This window comes from Cupressus sempervirens, chromosome 2, assembly GCF_028749045.1.
Source record: "Cupressus sempervirens isolate cs-2001-9-10 chromosome 2, ASM2874904v1, whole genome shotgun sequence".
In the NCBI taxonomy this organism is placed as follows: Eukaryota; Viridiplantae; Streptophyta; class Pinopsida; order Cupressales; family Cupressaceae; genus Cupressus; species Cupressus sempervirens.
The window spans coordinates 436,346,504-436,364,407 of record NC_143119.1 but is presented as its reverse complement, the minus strand read 5'-3'; positions in this window follow the sequence as shown (position 1 = coordinate 436,364,407).

Here is a 17,904-nt window from a genome sequence, read left to right as displayed (position 1 = left end):
AACTTCTACTCCTCTTTTCTTGGCTACTATTGTGCCCAAGAGATGGGCCTCTAATCTAGTCATGTTGTTGGTATTCTTAAAATCCAACTTAAAAGAAAGATGTATGAATTTCCCTCTAGGAGAGATCAACACCACACCGGCTCAAGAACTAGTGGATGCATAACTTCCATCAAATTCAAGTGTCCAAACTCTCTCAACATCAAGCAGATCTACTTTTTGTATTGCAACTTCATTTGTAAACAATATGTAATTTCTGAATTCTATTTACTGATAGATAATCTATGCCTTAGGATCATCAAATTTCATCACTATGAACTTAGCTTTCTCTTTAGGTTCAAGCTTGTCTTTCTTGCTTCCTACTAGAATTATAGCATGGGACCAATCATACTTAATTTCACCTCCCATGTCATCTACAAAAGCTATGACTTAGGAGCATGCTATAATTGGCTAGTATAGCAGCTACCAATATGGTTAGTTTCAATCTTTTTTTAGGATGGGCTGCTAAGGCTACTTGGGCATCCTTAATCTAATTTATGAGGGGCAGTCACTTAGTTTCCATGGAATAACATTACACAAATGTCTTTGTTAATGATATACCTAAAGCTCTAGCAACAATAGAAGCCATCATGTTATCTAAGGCTCCAAAGTCTATAATGCAATTACTCAACTTATGGCCATTGATTGATAGAGATACATAGAAGGGGTCAGGCTTCTAACTAGAGGAGATAGCTAAAATAGTATACTCCTCTTCTTGAAGTAGCTTAGGTAACACATGCTTTTTTTTAGACGGTGGAATCACAGTGGAATTAACATCAACACTTGCATTAGCATTAACCTTATCTCTACTATCTTAATTTTAATATTCAAAAATCTTTTACAAATATGAAGGATTAGACTTAAGATAAGCTAAAAGATATATTTGAATCCTAGTGTCTTTACAATACTCAACTATATCAAATGAGTCTTAGGGCTAACCACTCTACTCTTTTTGTGAAGCTAAGGAGATAACATCACTAGCTTTGCACTAGAGTAGCCGCAATGATATTATTCCAAATAACCACAAAGGTATCTAGATTCTTGTTCTTCTAGAATATTTTCATTACTATCATGTGTACTCCATCTAAGGTAGCAAAGAAGTCACTTCCCATTTCCAAATATGACTCATACTCTAGATAAAAGTTTCTAGAGTTTCCATTGGGAGTAGAGTTGTCTTCACTTCCAAGAAACTCCATAGATAGCTCCTTGGTTGTGCTCATTTTTATATATCTTGTCATCTTAGGATAAAAGTCACCAGCATGATCTTTATTCAAGTGGAACATGCATTAATTCCTTTCTTAGGAGAGGCTTCAATGACTAGCATTTTTTCAGAAGGTGGCAATCACAATACCTTTCCTTCATGGTTCTTCCTTGGTATGTCTTGGTGAAGTTTCTAACATGAGGGAATTTGATAATTAATTTACCTATTTATTTCAATAATTCCATTTTATAACTTCTACAACATGGGTGCTCTATTACTAGTAGTGCCAGAAATGTTGTTATTAGATGCTCATGATTGGATTTCCCATTTCTAGTTCCCAGCAACTATGAGATTGCTTTCAAGCTTGATGGAAATGTTTTGAGCTACTTGTAAATCAACAACATGTGCTCTCACTAATTGGAATCTTATACTAGGCATCATGACACTGATGAAATTTTTTTTCTAGATGCCTATAGTTAGCCTATGGCTATGGGAATGCAATTGATCAACTTGTTGAATCTTGCAATGAATTCATGCATTGGAATACTTGGCTCCTTCTTCATTTGTGTGAGATGAGACAAAAAAATTATGTTCATCCTTTAAACTTTCAAAATGGGCTTCAAATATCATTCTCATATCATCCAAGTCAAAAATTCTAGAACCAATTAGCCACACCTTCGACCGATATTTCCATGAACATGTGTACAATGATGTCCTCATGTTATTGTGGGGCCACAATACTATAGGCTAAAAAGAATGATTTAATGTGTTCTTCAATAGATATCTTCCCATATCCATTGAAATTTAGGAATTTATTCCTAGATTCTCTTAGGAGATCATTGTTTGTTGCTAGACAAAGTGGGCCTATATCCTTACCCCAAGGTATTGCCATGACTCTTTGCAAAACAATAGGCATAGGTTAGAAAGTTACAATTGTAGGTGTGATAACTCCATCTAATGTTAAGGAATTGTACACTGATAGTTTTTGTGTTCAAAAATATAGAGGAGAAGAGTACTTCATTCATCTCCACTAGGCAAGATTGACTAGTGGGAGTAGAGTCTTTTGGATCTCTTCCAATATAGGGTCTTTGGAAAGGCTTCTTCCACTTCTTAGGGGGTCCTCCAAGATAGGAAAGTTATCTTTCCATAGTTATTAGTAGACAAAATCAATTTTTCCATGTCCTTTCACACTCCTAGTATACTTGGGGTCCTAGATGGATCAACTTCTTTCAAACTGGTACTTAGGCTTTCCTCAACCTTTTCTACTAAAGAAACCTTTCCGAATTCTCAATGATGGATTCCTATTTTTATAGCACAAGGCTCACTCTTAACTACTCATACAATTATATTCTATTTATCTAGGTGAGTGTATTCAACTAATTCACAATATCTTTTTGTTTTTCTTGAAAACCAAGGTTGGGTTGCATATCTAGGATTAGGCCCTCATGAGGTAGCACCATCTTTCCTCATAGCCTATAATTACAACTAAAATAGATGTAAGAGTTCGAAAATTATTTTGTTATCTAGGGATACCAAATATTTCCTCAAATATTACTCCCAATAGAGCCAAAAAAATGTTGGTTAGTGACTTGGATGGGACAACTTATGCAATTTGAGAATAGAGAATAGAGATTCTTCTAGATTCAATTCCCTAGTGGAGTTGGAAAAAATTGTTAATTGATATTTTGTCCCTCCTTGAATTTGGTTTATAACTTGACTCTTTAGTGCCCAATATGGTGGAGAAACAAACTGTAATCAATAGATGGGTTAGTGTATGGGTGATATTAGTTCCCTCTAAATTGAAAGGTACAACTCCCTTGTAAGTAAAAGATATACAATAGATATTGTTTTTAAATGATCTTCTTACTACTACTTTGTAGTATTCTATTAACTAGAGAGAAGGAGAGGAAAAATAGGTTACTCATAGCTACAAGTGGCCCAAGAAAAGAGAATGATTTGGACAGCCCATACACCCACAACTATGGTTGTTATAAACTATCTTTCAAATCTTCTACATTAGCTTCTACTCTAATGACAACTCCTATAGCTACACTACTGAATGCAGAGATTGTGCACTCAAGAGTGAACTTTCATCAACTCAAGTGGATCATTGAATAGACAAGATTACCTAATAGTAATCTCCCATCTCACTATATCCAAATCCTAAAATACACCAATGCAAGCCTAGACTACAAGATTCAACCAATAACATGAAATAGAGGAACATTCAAGGAAATTCACACTCAAATTACCCCCCCAAACCACAATGACACTCAGGTTTCTATAGCTTGATCAATTTATCATTAAACAAATTCCTCTTCTTATTAATAAAATAAATAGTGCAAGCTACTTTAACAACGTAATAAAATAAGGGAAATGAACCAAAACTAGACATGAAAGATAACACTCAGATTGTTTATACTACTAACATACAACACTAACACTTAGATCAATGCAACATTATTAGAATTAGATTCAATTATTTTTCATTTTAATGAAAATCCAAACTATAAATATCCAACATTCAAATTAAACCCATATTCTCACTTAGCAATCTCAGCTACAGGGGTCAATTCACCAAGAAGTTTTTGAATCTTCTATTCATGTTTCAATATTACATTTATAGGCCCTCTTCAAATTTTGGCTAGTTACATTCATCATTACATTTTAGATAAATTTTAGAGGCATTACAAAAATTAGGGATGACAATAGCCACCCATTACAAAAGTATGCATGCAAGGAGAATTTCAAAAAATGGCTACAATATAAAGAGAGAGATAGAGAGAGTGACAATTGTCAAAAAATTGTTGAAGAGTCATCACCAAAAGAATATAACACTTCTACCTTATTAGTTATTCTTCTTGAAAATTGTAGATTTGGCCTTGTGAAATTTTATGACATCACGCACTATCCTTAACACCTTGACATCTAGGATGTATACATTGTCATCTCTGACTACCCAGTAGTCATGGTCTTCTATCAATTTTTCTACCATGGTGACCTTGGATTGGAGCTTGTTTAATATTGTCTTCAAGGTGCCATTAATGGTAGTGAGCTCTTGTATCTTTGAATGTTGATAGTTGGTTAAGATGGTAGATTCCTCTATGAATTCTAGGAACTTTGACTTCATTCTCTCAATGTCTACCAACTATTTATTTGGAGCCACATTTGATTACGTGTGAAAATCCTTTAAGTGCATGTAGATCCTTTTAATCACCTTCTTCATAGATTCATATACACTCTTCAATTATTTCTTAGACTTCACCAAGCTCTCTTTCTTGAATTCCATGCATTTCTCTAGTGGTGCAATGGTTCTTTTCCAATTCTAAGAATCCCAAGACTAATGGCAACGTTAGTCTTCATGTCAATCACCTCCTAGAGTAATGACAATCCTCTGTCAACTTTTCAACTCCTAATTGCATAGAGATTTGGTGATTAGCCACAATCTCTCTAAGCTTAGCTATATCAAGAATCAAGTTTCCTAGTTTCTCAATTATCAAAGGACCTTGAACCTTTAAATCAACTATCTAGGCATGACCTATTTTCCCAAAGTGTCTCTCCTTAGTGCAGGAGCACCTAGGCTAACTCCTAGTCCTAGTTCCACATTTTATTTTTTGGCTTGTACTGACCCTAGCCAATTCAATTGATTTTTTCCACCTTAGAAGGTCATGTGTGTTTTCTCCTAGATCGATTTGACTGGGCTTATCCATTATAGTTGTTTTTGAGTTCTTTTTTCTTACCTCGTGTTTAAGGTTTCACGAAGCAAGTCTAGGTTTATGGGTCTTATACCCTACAAGTCTGAAGAAAGGCTAGTTTTAAGTTTAATTTGTCCTCTATGGTGTTTTTACATATTTTTACATAGGTTGGAGGTCATATATTGTCATTTGATGCAAATTTAGGAAAGATGTCAAAAAATATGTAAATTGTTGCAATGTTGTCAACTAGGTAAACTTGGTCAAAATCATTTGAGTTGATGCTCTAAAGGATAAATCATTTTTAGACATGTTAAAGAGAACTTAGTAGACCTATTTGGAAGTTTCCAAGTGTTAGATGCAAAAATTTCTAGGAGCTACAAAAAATTGTTAGAAATTTTCAAAGTTGCAAGACAAGAATTGACAAGAAAGTTGCAAGACAAGAATTGACACTATCTAAAATCTCTTGAGGAACCTATAAGGATATGAATGAGACCCATTACAAGGTTTGGATATTGTAATAATTGGAATTTAAATTTGAAAACCACATTTTTTTAATTTCCAAGCTTAACTATTTCCATGTTTTTTATTACTCAAGTATTGTGATGGATTGAAGGATGCATATTTGAGTTGGATATTTGTAGTTCATGTTATTATAGTGTGGTGGTTAATAGTTTGTCTTCCTTGATATTTTGGTTTATATCTTGACTCTTTGATTTCCTAATGGCTTATGGAAACAAAGAAGTTAACAACAAAATGGGTTAGTGTAGTAATCTATCAAAGACCCCAGAATTGAAAGGTACAACTCCCTTATGAATGAAAGATATGCAAGAATTTTGTCTTTTAGGTTTTGGGGCTATGCTCTTAACTAGAAAGTAGAAGAGGTGAAAATCAAGTTGTTCAACACTTTAAACAACCTAGGAAATTGAAAGGGGGACTAACTCACAACATGCAATCTATTACAACTTAGATGCAAGAAATATAAACATGCATAACTAGCTATGACAACACAAAGAAAGGGAGAGATTGTGAAATAAGTAATTCATTGATTACATAGTTAGCTAATGTTTTTACAACACCTGGATTGTCTATCTCTCAACTACTCCACACACCATTTTTTACCTTCCTTATGCAATGAACTAAACTAAACACACAGACCATGATGAACAACAAAGAGAACCAAAGACATGATTATGTTAAAGAGAGTAAGACATACAATCTATTGAACGAAGAAAACAAAACCAAGTTCATTCAGATTAATTCAACTTTAAACATTAACACATTCATTCCATGTACTCAAATTTTAAACTAAATAAACAAAAAAACTTAAAATGAACTCAAAGTCACACACAATAGTCCTAGCTACAAGGGTTTTCCCAAAGTAAATTTTATTGATCTTATTAACTTCATAAAAAGGTTATATTTACAAGCCTTCCCAAAATGGCTAGTTACATGGATGATTGCTTTGCAGAGAATCTTTGAATAGAAAGACTAAGAATAGGAAAAGCTTGAATCATTGTTCATTAAACAGATTGAAAAAATTCCAGCAATGGGTAAAAATAAGAAATAGAAGAAGAAGAATGGAATATTTTTTGAAAAGCATCAAAATCATCATGCCTTTCTAGAAGAAACTAATTTGTCTCTATAAGTTTTCATGGCTTTAGTTACCTTGTCTAACTCTTCGAAATCTAGAATGATTATATTGTCAGCTCAAACCATCCCATAGTCATGCATCTCTATTGACTCATCTATTCTAGCCACCCTTGATAAGAATTTCTCCATTTCTCTCCCTATGATTACATCTGTTGTTGAGAGTTCTGAAATCTTGGACACTTGGAAGTTGAGTGGGTCAGCAAATGCCAAGAATTTTGATTTCATTCTCTCAATGTCCACAAGATTTCCTTTAGTGGACATAGAGGACTCTATGTGAAGGATCTTCAAATAATAAAACAACTTTTTAATGACCTTTTACATTAGGTCATGCACATCTTTTAGTTCATTTGCAGATCTCATGGAGCTTTATGTGACAAACTCCAAGGATCACTTCCAATGAAATAGTGACTCCTTGCCAGTCTTCAGAATCCCATGAGAAATGACCACATTTGTCTTCATATCTATCACTTCTGGTAGAAGGGCCAATTTCTCTATCATCTTTTCTACTGCCTCTTATATGGTTTTTTGATGATTTGAAGCTTCTTCTTTGAGCTTGTGAGCATCCAATACTAGGCTTCCAAAATTCACAACTAGTGGGGGACCCTAACCCTTCATCTGATCCACCCATGCTCAGCCTACCTGACTAAATTGGTTTTTCTTGTTATATTTTCAGGAGTAAGTTCTTGTTCTCCTCTACATTTAGGTCAAATTGATTCAAAGAAGTTTCCTTGAGTGAAAGATTTATGTATTTCACTAGATCTCTATTTGAGGCCTTCAATATCTCCTTCTCTACTCTAAGCTCTTCCAACTTGTCCTCAATTTTATCATTAGTTGGCTTCCACATGTTCACCATGGACTCATGAACTAGGATGCCAATATCAACTATCCTAATTGGGAAATCATCCTTTAAGAGCTCATAGAATTTGCCCTCTTTCTATGGCTCGATAATCTCAAATAAAATATGGCTAGTTGTTAAATCTGTTGCTAGTGCATCAATTGTATTCTCCTTCTTTTCTTTCTTGGATAGCTGAGAGGAGGTCCTTTTATGGGGCTACATCCTTGTACATCCTCTTCTTCCTATCAATGGTCTCATCAAGCCAAGACTCTATAGAGAGCATATTAATAGTAGATTGCAATATAATGGGGTCGAACAACTTCCTCAAGATTAATTGAGTTGGCTTACTCTAGAAAGAAATAGGGAAGGGAATGACCTTAGTTACCAAAAGGGCTAAAGTATCCCCTTGTTGAGATGCTTCCTATTCCTAGCCATCCATGGAGTGAGTATTGTTGTCCAAATTGATGACTTGAAGAGGGGAAGATGGCTTAGCCACAAATTTTTCTTGTTCCTTCCCCTTATCCTTGTCATCTTCCTTCTCTCCAATCTTCCCAATGTTTAGAAGAGGGCCATATCTATAGGTATGGGTGAGTGGCACTTTTTTTTCAGAGGCTGGTCTCCACCTTGGCTAATGGACTATAATCACCCTGTAGATGTTGATGTAGTGGTTTTAGTGATTATTGTTGTGGTTGACTAGGCTACTTAGATTGATACTCCACCCATGGAACTAGTGCTCCTGGTACTTTACTTCCTTGCTTGGGTCGACTCCACCCATATTTCCATTCTCTTGATTATCCCCTACATGAGTACCTCCAATTTGTTAATGACTAGATCTATATGTGGGGTAGACAAAAATTGGTGTGCCCTTGATCTTCTTATAAGATGTGGGGTGTATGTAGGTTCCATCATCTGCAAGGTTAGAAACATTAACATAATTGTTATATAATTTTATCTCATCAATGGTTAGCCATGATCAAAATCTTCAATAGGTACTCATTGAGACACCCAAACCAAAAGTCTTCAATATCTAGACATGCCAATAGGCATATCTCAACATCAAATGATTCCTTTCAAACTTAACTAGATCATATTGAGAACTGGGCACAAGGTATTCACTATTAGGATTTGTCAACATAGTTCAACTAGGACCACCTTGTCTTCAAGATATATCGAAAACCTTTTAGGAAATCCATCATAAGCTCCTATTTACAAATAGGAGAAACTCATAAACTAGATGAATGAGCATCCAAACTGGCTTATGACTGAAATTACAAGTGGTGAGAATCTCCTTTCAAGGAATCTTTATAATTCTTGGCACAACCTCATTATAAAAGTGTCAATAATAGCTACATACTCCTCATAGCTCCTTTGCAGATGCAGATATAGGTAAAATTCATCGAATTTGGTGTGTTCATTATAATTTGGGTACTAGGTAGATTGGACCACAAGTGGTGAATTTCCACAGCATAGATCAAATAAGAGGACATGTAGAATTGATTGAATCCTCTAGCCAAATTCAACCATTAGGCAAGCTCATCATAGATGATTTGTGTCTAGTCAATCTGCATATCCTTAGCATAGATTGCTTGTACTAGGAAGAATTGGTTCTCTATTAACTCAAAAATATCTTCTTTTCCTTTTAGTCTAAGGAGAAGTGTGAGGATATCCATAATCTCTCATTTCATATTTGTGCCAAACAGAGTCTTCAAAATTTTGCTCTTCTTTGAGAGGGTAGTCTGGAATTAGGTCCTCTATATGTCTTCCTATTTGAGGGTCTTCTTCTCATTGAAAATGGATGTAGAGGACCCAAAATTGACATCACAATATTGCTCCTTCATAGGGATGCAAAAAGTGGACTACATTAGCAGCTCTAATTTACATTCACTATGATTGCACAAGATGCAGTTCTTGAGAAATAACCATTTAAATATACTTGAAGAAACCAATTCATGCAATTTCAATGAAATAGCTTTAGGAATTAGATTGTTGGCTTTACACAAAAGAACTTAAATTTTTCCAATGATTATAATGGATGGATTTTCATTTAATTCCATGAGTAATGACTATTTAAACTACTTGTTTATTTGCACATAAAATACTAAGTTCCCAAAAGAACTCTTACTTTACTTAAAGTAAAGATATGACTAAGAGTCACTATACAACACAAATGCTTAGCTTTATAGGAAGTGTCTTACATTGCTTCAAAATCTAGAATTCAGATATACTTAATGAGGTTAGCATATGTGGGAGAGAGAGAAATACTTGGCTTTTCTACAAACCTATTTTCCTTTACCCAGGATTGTAGCACGAGGAGTTATCCTTTTCCTAGCTTGCTCACTTTGTTCTTCCACTTTCTTCTTAAGGCTTTTAATACTGCATTTCCATAATATTGGGGGTCACACTTTCATCACTAACTTTTTTGGAAGTCAATTTCAAGCATCTCTAACTAATATTCATATTTTAGAGTGACATGACTTTCTATTCTCAAAGCATCCGAAGAATTAACCATTTTCATTACCTTGGGATAGAAAACCCCTCTCTCAACAGTATTTCTTGGACTAAAGCACAACAAACATCACTCAACCTTTTACCTCAATCTAATGGCCTCAAAGCTAGATCTTCAAGCATTCCTTACTTGTTATGAGCCCTAAATGATTCATTCAACATTGCGCTCACACTATTTCATCATTGGCCTTGAGATTTGGCTCAAGCTCATGGAACTTTAGAAACATAACTAAACAACTTCATTTCCATAAATATGCAACAGTAAAACCATAAACCTATTTTTCCTCATAGTACTTGATCTTATCTCCATAAGTTTTAATGAGACTCACTCTGACTTCTATCCATAGTTTTTTAGGCCTTTGGGCATTGAAAAAACATATTCATAGCCTATTTATCACTACCATAGGTTCATCTTTCAAATTCACAATTGATGTAGTTCGCTCTATTGGACTAACTACCAATATTCCCCTTTGAGATTCATGACATGGTTTAATCACCTCCTATGTTCTATAAGTCTAGTGGTTGTATTAGGCATTAACATGTCGATCTTTTGGTGCAATGACAACTCTAGCATGTAACAAGTGGTATCAAAGCTTGGTCATAGGTTCAAATCTCCTCGGGTGACACTGAGGGGGGGATTGTTGGACTAACCACCAATGTTTCCCTTTGAGATCATTGACATGGATTAATTACCTCCTATGTTCTATAAGTCTAGTGGTTGTATTGGGCATTAATGGGTCAATCTTTTGGTGAAACAACAACTCTAGCTTGTAATATGCTCAAGAGGAAAATCAGCTCAAAAGCTCATAATCCATGCAACGTGGAATGTTGGGGAAATATAGTAGATAATGAGGTGCAGAAAGACCTACTTCTCATTGGGAGGACACCAAAACACATCCCAACCTGGCCTAGATCACTTAAACCCCATGAATACCAAAAAAATAGGAAACCCACTTAAAAATGTTAGGTAACGGTAATGCAAAGGGAGACCCAGAAAATAAAGAAAGTAAAGTATTTTGGGTAAGATGAAAAGTAATTGACCTAAAACATACTTAGACACATCTCTCTTAGAAAGACACACACCTCTACCAATGAATTCAAGCTTTTAAATGGTATAACTAAAAATTGGCAACATAGTGCATTTTTGTTTAGATTACAAGTTTGTAGGAGTTCATTTCCTTATAGTTTGAAAGTCACTTGTAAATAGACAGTCTACTAGTCTTGTTTTTGGAAATTTTTGTGAAAATGGCTCCCCCATGAATCCTTGCCATGGAATCATCATGGATTTGAGGAATATGGAAGCTAAATTTTTGTATAATGTCAATAGAAAAGGAGTCTAGACAAAATAGTTTGTTATTTTTCAAGTGATGCCGTAGGAAAGCTTTCAATGAATGACTAGGTGATCACAGTGCTTGCAAGTGAGTTTTGAAGGATTTAATGTGCTAGATAGTTCAATCTAGGATTTAGAGAAGGAGGATGGATGTATGAGGAAGCTATGTGTGGAAGGAGGAGTTTCCAAGACAAAAATTACAATGTTTTTCATTAGACCCTAGTGAATGTTGATAGGAAATGCTTCAAACCCTTGTTTTTAGGTATAAATATAGCATTATGGTGTACAAAAAGGTTGAGAGTTAGTGCCCTTAAAATATTGAAGTAATTCCAAAAGGGTATCCATAACTAAGATTAGTTTTTCATTCCAAAAATTGAGTTTGGAGGCCTAATTAGGATTGTTTTGTCAAGTTTGAAGGAATCAATAAGGAGACCTATGGATTTTGAGTTTAGGAGGATAGGGGTAGTCTAAAAGCCCTCTACTTGCATCTCTCAATCCATGTTGAAGGAAAACTAACAAAGTTTGATAAAAATGAGAGTTTGAAGGATAAGGGAAGATATCTCTAGGAAGGAAGAAAGTTGTAAAAACATTGGTGTAACTAGGTAAGGGAGATAGGAAGATAAGATAGAAAAACTCTTGAGGTTAGGATGGCAAAAGAGAAACCCTAGTAGGCTAGAAGAGAGGCCTAGAGGATTCCTTAGTGAAGAAAGGGCTAGAATAAATCTAGTTTACACCATTCATGTTGCAACTTCACAACAAAATGTGTGTTCTCCTCTACAGTATTATCAAATATGCTCGAGGCAGAACTATCTATCGGAACAATGGCAAGGAGCGCAAGCATTTATCTACTATAATTAGTTAACTTGTTATTAAAGGCCTTGAATGTTTCCTTAGCCAATTGGATTTCCTCAAGCCTATCTTCAATCTTTACATTGTAGTATTTTGAAACATTCAAAATGGTGTCAGCATTGGAGGTTCCATATCATGAGTCTTTATTTGGAAATCACCCAAGGCTAGATCTTCAATTCCTCCTTCTTTCTATAGCTCTACAATCTCTATGACCATATACCCTATGTTGGCATCAATGGAAAGAGTTTCTAATTTAGTTTTCTTCTTATCTTTCTAGGATGGGGAATGTGGTTGCATTGCCTGGGCAATTAGGTTCTTTGCTGGCACATTTTCCTTCACTCTTCTCTTCTTCCTCTTGATAGTATCTTCCAACCATGAGTTATTTTTGAGGATTTTTAATGCTAATTGTATCACTGAAGGATCAAATATATTCCTCACAACTTGAGGACTTTCCTTCACCCTGCTAGAAAACTGATGCAGGAGCATGCAGAGGTATAAGGGCAATCCTGTGTCACCCAAAAAAAATGTACTTAGACTTGGTTTCTATTTCATGTCTTTTCATTTTTGGATAACCATTTGGGTTAAATAAAGGTTCCAACTCTACAAATTAAACTATCAGTGTGCTAGAAAATCTTGAAAAAATAGGAGCATGCAATTTGGCCATCATTTTGGTGACCTAGAAATTGTGAATTGGCCAGATGAATGTAATTGTGATTTAGAGCATTCTAGAAAAAAGAATCAGGTCAAAAGGCCCCACAGTTTGAAAGTTATTACAGTTTTTCAGGTTTTGGAGACCTCCTAAGAATGCTTCAAAGTTAGGTTAGGGGCATTAAATGACCTCAAAAAGGGCCAAAAAATGGGGGATGAGCAAAGCTGGTCCATAGGGCTATAGAGTGCTTTGAGAGCTTTCCAAAAATGTAAACGGTTTGTCAATCGGAGCTATGGTTCAAAAGTTATGCCTCCTGAAAGTTTAGTTACCGTTTCTGGATTCTTCCAGATTTGCACCGACTTCTAATGCAGCTTCTAGAACCTTCTATTTGGTTGGTGGATGCCTACTAGCACTTTCTAGAATGTACTCCTAGTCCTTAACCCTCTGAGGTCTATTTAAGGAGATTCCTGGCATTTTAAAAGGCAGTTCGGAGTGGAGTTTGAGAGGAGGTACTAAAAGGAGAAATTATCTCCAGATTTATGCTATTGTAAGCCCTTAGGGAATGCTTTGAAGTTTATTTTCTCTGTACTATTTGTACTAGCTTATTTTCTCAGTTAATACAATTTCCCTTTTCTTTTGTGTCTATTCTGTTGTGGGTTGTGTCCCCATCAAGTGGTATCAGAGCTGGTTTTCCTGAGTGTGTAGACAGAACGCTGACTATGAGGTAGTTTGCACCAGGACTGTGTGGTTGTGGGTTTGAGTTAAGAAGATGCCTCCATGAAGAGAGTGTGGTGGAAAGGCCAGAGCTATTAATCTTGAGGAGGTTAGAGCCCTCCAAAGGCAGGTACAGGCATTGCAAGAGGAGCTCCATGGAGGAGCAAATGTTGCCGCTAGTGACGACAGTGAGGGTAACAATGAAGAAGAAGTAATGGAACCAGAAGGGGAATTTGATGAGGAAGTTCTAAATCATGCAGAGGAAAGGCTTTTTAGGGCCATTACTAAGTTTGGGAAAAGACCTACAATTGAAGTGGGTGTATTTTCAGGAAATCTGAAACCAGATGAGTTGATCGACTGGATCAATGAACTGGAAGAATACTTTGAGTATGAGGATATAAGGGACCCAGATAGGATTAAGTTTGCAAAGGCCAAACTGAAAGGCCATGCCAAAATCTGGTGGCAAGAGCTTTAATTGGAAAGAAACAGAAGAGGAAAGGAGAAGATCACAAGATGGGATCGCGTGGTGGACAAATTGAAGAAGCAGTTCATTCCTATGGACTATGAGCTTGATTTGTTTAAGAAGATGCATGGGTTAAAGCAAGCAGGAAGATTAGTCCAAGAATATATAGAGGAATTTTACCGAATCTTGATTAGAGTGGGGCATGCAAAAGTAAATAAGGAGAAGGTTTCTCATTATATCAGTGGGTTGCGACCTAGCATCCAAGAGGAATTAAGTCTGGTAAGAATGACCAGCATTGAAGAGGCATACCAGTGTGCCCTACGAGTTGAAGAGAAGCTGAATAAAAGGTTTGAAGGAAGACAAAGAGGGCACAATCAAGGAGGAAGGGGAAGTGGTAGATCATCTGGAGGCCACAATGAAACCCAAAAGAAAAATGAAGATGTGTGTACTAGCAGGAACTAGAGGAATGAGGGTTTCAACCGCTCCCATGATCAAGACTTTGGAAATCAGAGAGGAAGAGGTAGAGGACATGGACAAGGAAGAGGAGGCTTTCGTGGTACCTATTTCCATTGCAATGAAGAAGGTCATCGTACCTTTGAATGCCCTCAATGACAAGGAAGGATAAATAGGAGAGCTGAGTGCCAAGCTAGGGTTGCTCATGTGGATGAGAATGCACAATCATCACATTCAGAAGATGCAAAAAGAGGAGAGACCTTGGTAAATGAAAGGGTCCTACTAAGTGGTGAGATTAAGTAGGACAATGAAGGAGTTTGTTTCGTACCAGATGCAAGTGTGAGGATAAATGTTGTGACATGATCATTGATGGTGGTAGCACTGATAACTTGGTATTAGAAGAGATGGTCTCTAAGCTGAAGCTCAAGAGGGAGAAACATCCCCAGCCCTATCGGATTGCTTAGGTAAATGATGATCATAAGGTCCTGGTAAGTGAACAATGTTAAGTAAAATTCAAAATTGGGAGTTACCATGATGAAGTTCTCTGTGATGTTATTTCGATGGATGTTTTCCATCTATTGTTGGGTAGACCATGGCAATTTGATAGACATGTAGTACATGATGGACATGCAAACACATACTCTCTGACAAAGGATGGAGTTCACCACAAATTGAAGCCCATGAAAAAGGAAGGGGAAAAGGTATGTAGCAGTGCCACTAGGGGAGTTTGGAGATATTATCTCTAATAATGTTCCAGATGGATTGCCACCAGTAAGGCAAATCAGTCATCAGATAGATCTGATTCCAAGAGCTAGTTTTCCTAACAAGGCTGCTCATAGGATGACTCCTACTAAAACAGAGGAGCTAAATAGACAGGTTCAGGAGTTGTTAAGGAAGGGCTTGATTCGAGAGAGCCTGAGTCCATGTGCAGTACTTGCACCAAAGAAGGATGGAGAGTGGAGGATGTGTATAAATTCTCAAGCTATAAATAGGATCACCATCATGTACCAGTTTCCTTTGCTAAGGATGGATGATATTATGGACTGCTTGAGTGGAGCTCAGTACTTCACAAAGATAGATCTCAAGAGTGGCTATCATCAGATATGGATTTGAGAAGGAGATAAGTGGAAAACAGCCTTCAAGACCAAGGAGGGTCTTTATGAGTCGTTAGTCATGCCCTTTAGATTGACGAATGCCCCAAGCACCTTCATGCGGCTCATGAATGAGGTACTTAAGAAGTTCTTGGGAAAATTTGTTATTGTTTATTTGGATGATATTTTAATTTTCAGCAAGACTTTGGAAGAACATTTATTGCATATTCGTAGTGTCCTTGAAATGCTAAGGGAAGAGAAACTGTTAATTAATCTGAAGAAGTATAACTTTGCAAAAAGGGAGTTAGTCTATTTGGGGTTTGTTATATCACCTGAAGGTCTCAAAATGGATCCAAAGAAGGTAAAAGCCATCTTGGAATGGCCTACTCCAAGGTTTGCTACTGAGGTAAGATCATTTCATGGTCTAGTTAGTTTTTACAGGAAGTTTATTAGGAATTTCAGTGGCATATGTGCACCCCTAACTGATACAATAAGAGGGGATAGAAAAGAGTTCAAATGGACTGCAGCATCTGTGAGACATTTTGAATTGATGAAGAAGAAGGTAACAAAACAACCTATGTTGGCACTTCCAAATTTTAGAAAAGTGTTCCATGTGGATTGTGATGCTAGTGGCAGCACTATTGGGGCTGTATTAAGCCAAGAAGGTAAGCCTATTGCATATTTTAGTGAAAAATTGAATGATGCAAAGAAGAAGTATTATGTTTATGATCAAGAGTTCTATGCAATAGTTCAGGCCTTAAAGAAATGGAGGCATTATTTATTGCCGAAGGAATTTGTTTTGTATACTGATCATCAGGCATTACAATACCTAAATAGCCAAGGTAAATTGAATCAAAGGCATATGAAGTGGGTAGAGTTCTTGCAGAGTTATACATTTATGTTGAAGCATAGAAGTGGAAAATTTAACAAGGTTGCAGATGCACTAAGTAGGAGACAGTTGTTGCTTACAGTAATGCAGGTTGAAGTAGTTGGGTTTGATGAACTCAAGAATTTGTACCCTGAGGATCCTGATTTTGCTGAAGCCTGGAAAGCTTGTAAAGAACCTGTTGCTATAGATAGAACCAATTGGTTAGACTATTTGATTCAGGATGGCATGTTGTTCAAGGGTAGTCAATTGTGCATTCCAAGGAGTTCCATGAGGGAAAATATGATTAAGGAGAAACACAGTGGAGGGATGGTAGGACATTTTGGTCGAGATAAGACCATTGCCATTCTTAGAGAAAATTATTTTTGGCCTCAAATTTCATAGGATGTGAAGAAGTTTGTACAGAGTTGCCAGGTTTGTCAAGTCGCCAAGGGGTTTAGTCACAATACTAGCCTATATCAGCCATTGCCTATTCCATCAAGGCCATGGGAGGAGATAAGTATGGATTTTGTTCTAGGATTTCCAAGGACACAAAGGGGTAATGACTCAGTATTCGTGGTGGTTGATAGGTTCTCCAAAATGGCACATTTCATTCCATGCCACAAAACTCATGATGCTGTCCATATTGCAGACTTGGTTTTCAAAGAGGTGGTAAGACTACATGGTCTTCCAAGGAGCATAGTTTCTGACAAAGATACTAAATTTGTGGGGTATTTCTAGAGGACATTATGGAAGAAGTTGAGAACAGACCTAAAATTCAGTTCCACGCATCACTCGCAAACTGACGGCCAAACAGAAGTGGTAAATAGAAGTCTGGACAATTTGCTGAGATGTTTAATTGGGGATAAGCCCAAGGGATGGGATTTGATTCTACCACAGGCAGAGTTTTCTTATAATAACTCTATAAATAGTACTAGAAAATTGCCATTCCAAATTGTATATGGGAGTAGTCCAAGGACTGCACCAAAATTGAGGAAGATGGAACAAGGGGAGAGGACAAGTGCTGAAGCTAAGGAATTTGCTGAACATATCAAGCGTCTACATGAGGAGGTTCAAGCACACATTACCAAGATGAATCAAGAGTATAAAGCTAGGTCTGATCAAAGGAGAAGACATAAGGAATTCCAAGTAGGAGATTTAGTCATGGTGCTCTTACGAAAAGAAAGATTTCCAGCCGGTACTTACAACCAGCTAAAAATGAAGAAATTTGGCCCTTGCAAAGTTTTGAAGAAAGATTGACTCAGGAAATGCATATGAAGTGGAGCTGCTAGTTGGTATTCACATTTCTCCCATTTTCAACATTGCAGATTTAACAGAGTATCATGATGATGGTGCAAATGAGGAGCTGGTGTTAGAGCCATGTCCAATTCTTGCTTCTAAGAAGGAGGAGATAGAAGATATTCTAGATCATCGTGTGGGTAGGAGTACTAGAAACAAGTAGTATGAAGAGTATTTGGTCAAATGGAAAGGACGATCGATCGAGGACTCAACTTGGATTTCAGCAGCTGAGGTTTCCCATTTGGGATTTCCTCTACCATTCATAAAGT